The sequence below is a fragment of the Rhipicephalus sanguineus genome, chromosome 10 (genome assembly GCF_013339695.2).
Source record: "Rhipicephalus sanguineus isolate Rsan-2018 chromosome 10, BIME_Rsan_1.4, whole genome shotgun sequence".
Lineage (NCBI taxonomy): Eukaryota > Metazoa > Arthropoda > Arachnida > Ixodida > Ixodidae > Rhipicephalus > Rhipicephalus sanguineus.
This window is the reverse complement of record NC_051185.1, coordinates 84356379-84365237: the sequence shown is the minus strand read 5'-3', so window position 1 is coordinate 84365237 and position 8859 is coordinate 84356379. Positions and strand designations below refer to the sequence as shown.

General features: G+C 45.8%; 1 pseudogene; it reads right to left on the bottom strand.

The window, feature by feature from the left end:
- Positions 1-2613: 2613 nt before the first annotated feature.
- LOC125760272 (piggyBac transposable element-derived protein 2-like) lies at positions 2614-3737 on the bottom strand (annotated as a pseudogene).
- Between the last annotated feature and the right edge of the window lie 5122 nt (positions 3738-8859).

Genomic DNA, 8859 nt, shown 5'->3' with positions numbered 1-8859 from the left:
TTTCTGCGATTGTTCGTGTTTATGCCTGCTATTCGGGCTTCATCCGAAATTGGACTGAACAGGTCGCTTCGCGTATACCGCGAGTTTCACATACCAATCATGACACCTCATCGCGACGTTGAAGAGGAGAGGCACGTGTTGTACCGCCATACTGGACGCCGTGTTAGTGTTTATAAATAAATCATTTATTTGTGTCATTTTTTTCTTTTTCTTAATGCAGTGTAGAGCACTGCACGGGCCGGGATTTTCGGCCCGGGCCCGGCCCGGCGATTCAATACGCGACCCGAGCCCGGCCCGAACCCGAGAAAAAATTTAGCCTACCCAGCCCGGCCCGGCCCGGCCCGACGGTAGATCAGGCCCGACAAAGGCCCGAGCCAATAATATAGGTGATGTTGCCAGAACACTGAATCTACAGCAAAGTGTTTAGGTAGGAAATATCTACGCTTTGCTGGCAAATATTTCGCTAACAATTCTGCTTAAGCCTTCGGTAATTTCGTATAAAAAGGGGCTCACGGTGGAAAGAGTTGAGTGGAAATATTGGGTACAATGACCGTTTGTTCGGAAATGGTATGCTATAACTTTTTCTTCTTTTTTTGCTAATGCAATGGGGATTATCAAGAGCGTTTTGTAGCAGATATTGCAGCAAGGAAAGTGATTTGCAGCATGAGTGAAGTTTCGATAGGAATTGCAATAAAAACAGAGGAGACAGAGATCACAACGCTCTCATTGCGCTCTTTACTGAACCTTAGAACACGCTTTAACGACAAAGCCAATCATGCACCCTTCTGGATATGTAACACATGTCTTCAGCATGGTGGTACCTTGCCACAGCAAGATGGAGGAAGAAAGTCAAGTTTATTACCTTGCTGTATGTACACTAACCTAGATAAAAATTATAACGAACCGTGCGCACCACGTGTACTTTTAGAAATACGTATAGGGTACCGAAAGGACGAAAAAAGTATTTGTGATAGCATTCTTTTCATATATCAGATTTATTTCATATATCACCACTGCTACTATATACAGTCCATAGGTCTTTTGTGGCATATTTTATAGTTTATTTCTTCACGTGTTATTGTGCAAAAAATCAAATTATCTAGAGATTCCGGCGTTAAGCACGGCATCCACCGTTGTATCATATATCCTGCCACGCTAAAGTTTCTCGCACTGCATGCGCTAGCCGCAGGGGTGCACATTTGTCTTGCGAAATGTGAAGGCGTCGACAGTCGTTCTTAACTTCCACCACTGGAGCAAATTTAGGATGTCTTTGTGGACCTCTGCAGAATGAACGTAGCTGTGAAGCTTATCCCTTCATTTCTATTGTTACCGAAAGTCGTGACACTATTCAGTATCACCTATAAAAGTCCTATTTGAGGGCTTCTGCTTGCAGTTTTCAGCCGTGTATGTTTGTACGGCTTGCACCGCGCTCTTCTTTTCTTGCGTATCATAATGCTCTATGCCTTCCTAACGATGTTGTACTGGTAGAAGGTGATCACTGGACTACGCGGGTATACGATTGGCAGGAGGTGTACGAGGCGATTTCGATCTATTTTGGTGTTCGTTACAGTTTGGTAATAAAGGCGCGAATAAGCTTCTCGACGCTTACTCATTGGATGCATATAGTTCGAGGTAAAGGGACATCACCGGGCACGGAATTCGTAACTGTCTTTTTTAAAGCCTGATATTTCGTCAAGCGAATATATTTTGCCTAACGCCTTATGCTGTTTGAACCTATGCTATTCCTGCACATTCCAAAGGTGGTGTGGCAGTGCCATGTAGCTCTCAAGCTATACCTGTATAGCGCAGGGGACCCAATTTTTCATTTTCTTTATAAGTATGTACTTAAGCTACACAGGCATGACAGGTCTAAAGCTTTTTTGTCGAGAGGCATCCCCTGCGGCCACCATGTGTTGATACCTGAGCGTGAAACAAAACTCTATGCTTCAAAATCCGCGTCCTTATTTTAGTCATGTTGAAGATATATGTATCGATATGTTGTTGGAATCCTGTCGCTAAATACCCTTTAGAAACGGCCCATATGTGACATATCGGAAAGCTCTTCTCTTAAATGGCAACATTAGCTGACATTTGGTACGACCTAGCCCCTCTACCCCCCCACCCACCCCCGCGCGCTTTTAGCTGCGTTACTGTCCTGGCCCTTGACGAGTAAATTTTCGTGAATGCGGCCCGTTAGCTGAGGTGGGTTTGAGACCCCTGACATGGCGGATAAAGGTGGAAGTTCAAATGTTAACAAATTGGGCACACCAAGCAGGCTGTGCACGTCCATCTCGCGTCACATGACCACTGGGGGCCGTGACGAAGCCACGGAAAAAGAATGTCTATGTATAGGAATTCTATGTAACGAGAGTCCGTGCAGTCCTTTCGTTTTAGTGGAGGGCTGGAACCTTCAAAAACATTTGCGCACTTTGGAGCTCTGTGATCGCTCTTGCGATAACCTCTTCAGACCTGAGGACAAACTAGCCAGGGTAAAATCTTATAAACTCTTTATTGCAACCATTTGAAAGCCCCGAAACACTTTTCGGAAGAAGAAAAAACGAAAACTGTAATTTCAGAAGAGAAATTAGCTGTACCCATTTGGGTACAACAGGCCTAACGTGAGTGAAAGTCAAGAAAGCAGTTTCTGTTGAGAGGGCAAAGAAACAGGTCACATTTAGTGCACCTAACGCGTGTTTTTCCGCTGCAACCTTGATTCCGGCATCTCATCTGAGACTTTAAGGGCACATACTCTGGAAAATGCCCGTACTTGTCCAATCGGACCTCACTTGGCGGCATGGAAGTCACCTTGGTACGTTTAGGGAGTGCAGCATTCTCGCCAATTTCGAGATCCTGCTCTACTTCGTTTACGGCTTCTTGCATTTCGTTGACGTGGGCGCGAATTAGCGTTTCCGCAACTCGGTTCTTAAACTCGAATTGATCGAGAATATCTTTTGCTGCAACGTCCATGAGTTTGCAGTCATTCCTGTATTCAATCCAGGCATTTGCGACCGCTAGGTCTAGAAAGTGGGCAAATACCCTTATGGTCCACTTCTTCGTACGTATTTTTGTCCTGTAATAGGACACGTATCTGTCCGCAAGATCAACACCGCCCATGTTTTTGTTGTATATTTTGATGCAGTGCGGCTGGGCACATCTACTTTCTTCCTCTCTTCCTTCGACCATCTTCTGCAAGTGCCTTCTGGAGTGATGCCGCAGGCAGTCGAAAGAATCATGACTGATTTTCGATCCTTCCACTTCGTGAGACACATTTCTGCATCACTGCGGACAACGCAGCATGATTCGCCTCGTTTCATGTTCTTTTCGTTTGGAAGCTTGGATTCCGCACCTCCAGTTCTGTTTGCCATAATTGTACCGGTAAGATGTGCATTCCTTCGGAGAAGGTATTCGGCGAGCTTCAAACCTGTAAAAAACGGTCTGTGAACACATGAACTGGTTGTTCTTCCGGCACTGTATGCAGAAGACGCTTCACTATTGCCCCGCCAAGACCAAGTTCTTTCGTATCGGCTTCGGGAACAGTTCCTTTACCTGTGTAGATGACGAAATCTAACACAAGTCCATCAGAACTCGACAAAACAAAGTTCTTAAGGCCGACGGGATTTGGTTTACTGGGCACGTATTGTCGGGCAGGACAACGTCCGCTGAATGGAATCATTTGTTCGTCGACAGATACTGCTTTTGGACGCGGTAGCTCGAGGCACGCTTTTCGAAATGACTCGATGATGGGTTCCGCTATGAACAACTTGTTTTCAGTTTGTGCATCGGTTGTTTGGCTGAGGTCCACGAAGTGCAGCATACGGCGTAACTCGAAGAATCGGTCTCGTGTCATGTTTTCTGTGACTAGAGGCACAGCCGATATGCGGGACCAGTAGAGTCTTGCTCTTGGGAGTCCGAGAAGGCCCATTAGCATGTGTATTCCGGCAAGTCTTTTCATTTCTGCCGGTGACGTTCGCGCTGACCTGTGGTCACGCATCTGAACAGAATAGAGATTTGTTTGTTCTGCGCAGAGCTTCCAAAAGGGTTCCGGAAAATACTTCTCAAAGTAAGCAAACGTAGACATAGGAAACCTTGAGTGGACTTGGCACGGCGCAGAGTCCGAAGTGCACCTGAGAGGGAAGCTGCAATAAAAAGTACCAGTCAAAAGGTAAACTCAATAGGCTGCAGTCAAATAATGCTGTTATCTTCAAAACAAATAACTGAAACGGAGCACGCACTCTGTCGCTTTCCAAATGGGGCCACGACCTTGAACTTTGTGGCTAGCTGGAGTGTCGTCTTCAACTTCATCATCATCGTCACTGCTGCTACCTGAGCATTCACTGCTGCTGCGTGGCTCATACAGAATGTCGTCTTCATCAGACAAGTCAATGTCGCTCTGAAAGAGTAGCTCTTGAATCTCCTCATCGCTGAGTAACTTGCCTGTAACAATCAACAGAATCAAATTTATTTTCAACGTAACGACCTCAAGTACCCAATTGGGTACAGTTGTAAATAAGTTGCGCTATGTCTAAGGCAAGACGTAGGAACAGGCCGAAACTTTCCACGCTCCTTCTCTAATACATCCTGAACGTTATTATACAATATTTAAGAACACATATGTAGTATTTATTGAATAAAAAAAGTTAAACTCACCTGGTCGCTTGCGCGCGCTTTCTTTCCGTGACGCCGCCATACTCGTCGGTACTGCGAGAGCATGGATGGATGGATGCTATGAGCGTCCCCTTTATAACGTACATGAACCTGCGACGACATCTCGTGGGGATTTTGTTAACTGATGCTTCCGCGTCCAGAAGAACCCATTTTCGCCTAGCGGTCTTCGACTATAGGAGCATCGCGCGCGTTTTAGGAGCTTGCTCGCCAAGCTTCTTATGCTCGCGCCTTGTCCTCACCTCTGTGACCGTCGGCGCGGCGGCACACACCACGCTCGGCGTAGCTGCGCTCTCTCCGATTATTTCAAAAATGCTCACTAGATGGCGCCGCCGCTCAAGGCGGCAAGGCGGCACACACCACGCTCGGCGCAAGCGCTAGTAGTAGTTAGGTGACTGCTCGCTGGCCGCACCGCTCGTTTCGCTGGCTTCCTTTCTCTTCGCCGGGAGCTCACTAAGTGAACTCTCTTCGTTGCCGCTCCGCAGCATGAACGGCAGCAGCGCGACGGGCTCGCAACGCAGCAGCAGCTCGGGAAGATCTCGCCTTGCCAATAACCAGCCAACCCATGATGTCACGTTACGCTCTCCGATGCGTATCGTACGACTGCAAACGTCCCACCACCATCAGGGCACTTGTATCGATGCCTTCTCGAACTTTCCATTGCGTCCCATCATCGATGACCCCTTGGCAACATACTTTACTGATCATAAAGCAATCATCTTTAAAGGGAAACGAGTCCCCAAGCTCATCGAGGGACGCCCTTCTTGTACTTTGTAAAAGAACATCTCTTGTGTATATGTAATGCATATAGTTCAACCATCATAAAGCAATAATCTTTAAAGGGAAACCAGTCCCCGAACTCATCGAGGGACGCCCTTCTTGAACTTGGTAAAACAACATCTCTTGTGTATATATAATGTTTATAGTTCATCCAAATGTATATATACTTCATCAAAATGTATATAGTGCATCCAACCGTAAATTAAAAAAAACAACATTGTGGATGTAATGTATGTATAACAACGTTGTCACGCCTATATATGATGATAGAGGAATATGCACGGAGCATTCGCGGGTTACCCGATCATCTCCGAGCAAGCTCCTCTAACATCATTCACTTCGTGGATATGGCGGTGATTTTTTCAAATGTACCCATTTGGGTACTCACGGACTGAAGAGGGTATGCTACAGGTATATATTTATTATATTACACTGATTACTGCGATTACAGAATAACATTTGCGATATAAAATCATAACGAATGAAAATAAAGCACAGAATATCGACACGTTAAATATATAAGCGCCTGGTATATCTACTTTTAGCTCGCCCGTTTAAGATAAATCAAGTAGCCCCATATGCAAGGAGCAAAAGAAGTTCAGTACTTGCCTCTAATAAAATTTCTCTAAATAGCTTGCCCCACATAAAAAAAAGCGTTTTTTCTCGAGAGAAAATGTGAAACATATATATATATATATATATATATATATATATATATATATATATATATATATATATATATATATATATATATATATATATATATATATATATATATATATATATATATATATGCACAACGTATGCCGAACAAACATGAAGGGGCACTAGAAAGAAAAACAATTTCTCTATTATCAGCAAATTACTCTTTTGCATTTCCTAAATCACCACGCTCGCCGGAACAAAACTCTTGGTACGTGAGAATACGCGCAAAAAGATAAATGCGGGTGGCGACGCCCTCTTTAAGTTCGCGCAGCAGACACCGTGATATCTTAGATTCTGACGGCGTCTAATGGGTCCTACGTAGTTCCTAATCACTAAAAATGAAGTACATTGACCTCTGAGGGGGACATAGACTTAGCAGACCAAGTTTGGGGAAAATTTATAGAACCAATGTCCCCAAATACGACAAATACAGTTTGAAATCCGTGGCGTCACGCTCGGAGATTTCGGCGCGAAATTTAAGAAAATAGAATTCTGACCTTTATTTTCTCGTCTGATAATAAACGTATGATGGTGAAATGAATGACATTCGAGTTCTTAGACTTCACTTTACCAGTCTAAACCGATTCAGTGCTTCACTATGGTGTCCATTTAAGAACCCAGCAAAGTCCAAGCACGGCCCGACCCGAGCCCGCCACCTCAAACCCGGGCCCGGCCCTAAGCCCGGAGCTTCAGGCCCGAGCCCGGCCCGGGCCCGCCGTGAGAACTACATTACCCGGCCCGGCCCGGCCCGCGGGCCGGGCCGGGCTCGGGTTTCCGGGTAGGCCCAAGCCCGTGCAGTGCTCTAATGCAGTGTCTAAGATGTCAGATAATTAGCCTGCAGATACAGAGTGTGACGGCGTTCTTCTTATTTTCTTCCGATTTATATTATTTTATTTTAATGTTTTTTTGTACAGGGCTGACGCGTTTCTTATGTTTGACGCCTGTGGACCGCCATGAGAGAACGAAGCACGGGCCACCGACACGTCTAGCTTTGACATGCGCGCCTACCTCCTCGTATGTACGCACTTTTTTAGGACGCCCCTTGACTGTCTCGGCACGATCGTGCGCAGACAGACTGTGCGCTGGAGAGCTGAGGTTGCATGCGACGTCTCCGTCGGTAGGGGTGGCTTAGCTACCGAACCACCTGGCGAGTTCTGTCGCCAGGTGGTGCGGTATGTGGTAGCTAGACGACGCGATGCTTGCTTCCTGTTTCTATCTATTTTCTCACCTTCTATTTCTTTCTCTGTTTCTTCGTTCATCTTCTCTCTTTCTATCTTTTTGCATTTATTACTCTCGGTTTCTGTCTCTCCCACTCTTTCTATTCTATGCTTTATTCTCTCCCCTCCTCCTTTTGCTCCTCCTCACCATCACATCTCTCCACCTTATGCTCACTTCCTTTTCCCACCCTCTTGCTACAATATACTATTATACAAGGGTATGCTTTGCTCTCCTAGCGTGCCTAGATGGCCGAGTGGTTAGGCCGCTCGCCGTCGGATCGAGGGAACGCGGGTTCGAATCCCGCCTCGTGAAGAAAATTTTTTCGCTAGCATTTCTATCTTTCTCTTTATTTATATACTTCTTTCTGTCTCTCTGTTTCTTTCTCTTTTTCTCTCTCTCTCTCTCTGTTCTAGTTCTCTCACCCATCAGGGTTATTATAGGCCATGCCGGAGCGGTGAGTCGTGGGATTTGCCCAAATTCTTTGGCACATACCCGTTCATGATGATGATTGTCGTTTGCGGAGGAGGGACGCTTTTCTGCGAGATTTTTTTAAATTAAACCCGCGAGACTCGCAGAGTGTAATCACTGTAGATCATCCATGAAGACAAACAGGTTAACTGAACTGGGGATAAAGAGGGGGCGTCTCCTAAGGGGCCATTTGAGCGGACGGAGTGTTCGTCTGGTGAGGTGCGACTAGAGTGAGTGAGTGAGTGAGTGAGTGAGTGAGTGAGTGAGTGAGTGAGTGAGTGAGTGAGTGAGTGAGTGAGTGAGTGAGTGAGTGAGTGAGTGAGTGAGTGAGTGAGTGAGTGAGTGAGTGAGTGAGTGAGTGAGTGAGTGAGTGAGTGAGTGAGTGAACTTTTATTGGGTCCAGCAAAACGCGATAAAACGCGCACCCGGCGAATCCCAAGACGTTACCGACAGGTCTAGCCTGCCGGCCCGATCATAGGCGCGCGGGACGGCCAGGATTCGGTCCTCATAGACGGGACTTCGTAGGAGCGGGTCCCACTTTTCCTTGGTGAACTTCGGGCCCAACGACCGCACTCCCAGAGCTTGTGAGACAATGTAGCAGCTCGTTGCCCAGGTATGCAAGGTGCAAATGTCAGGACTAAATGGTAGTCGGTTGCAGTGGCGTAAATAGAGAATAATCACAAGGGGGGACACACATCCTGCCAAGGAGGCCATTTTGTTTTACAAATATTGGTTTAGTTTTAGTTATACGAAAACACATATCATGCTTGGAAAATAAAAATAAAAAGCGAGCATAGGGAGCTTAACCTAACAACACTAAGCAGCCAATAGTAGAAAGGTACGTTGGTGAAGTTAGTTTCTAAGAGTGCCTCGTATGTGGACTCTATCAGATTTCTAGTTAATATATCACTCGGGTTAAACGATCAAGTGAAAATGCTAGCACTTTGTTCTTATTAAGCGCAAAGGTGCAGCTTTTCTTTAACTTCAGCTCGAGGTCCGTTTTCCTCGTGTATAGACCTTTTCACA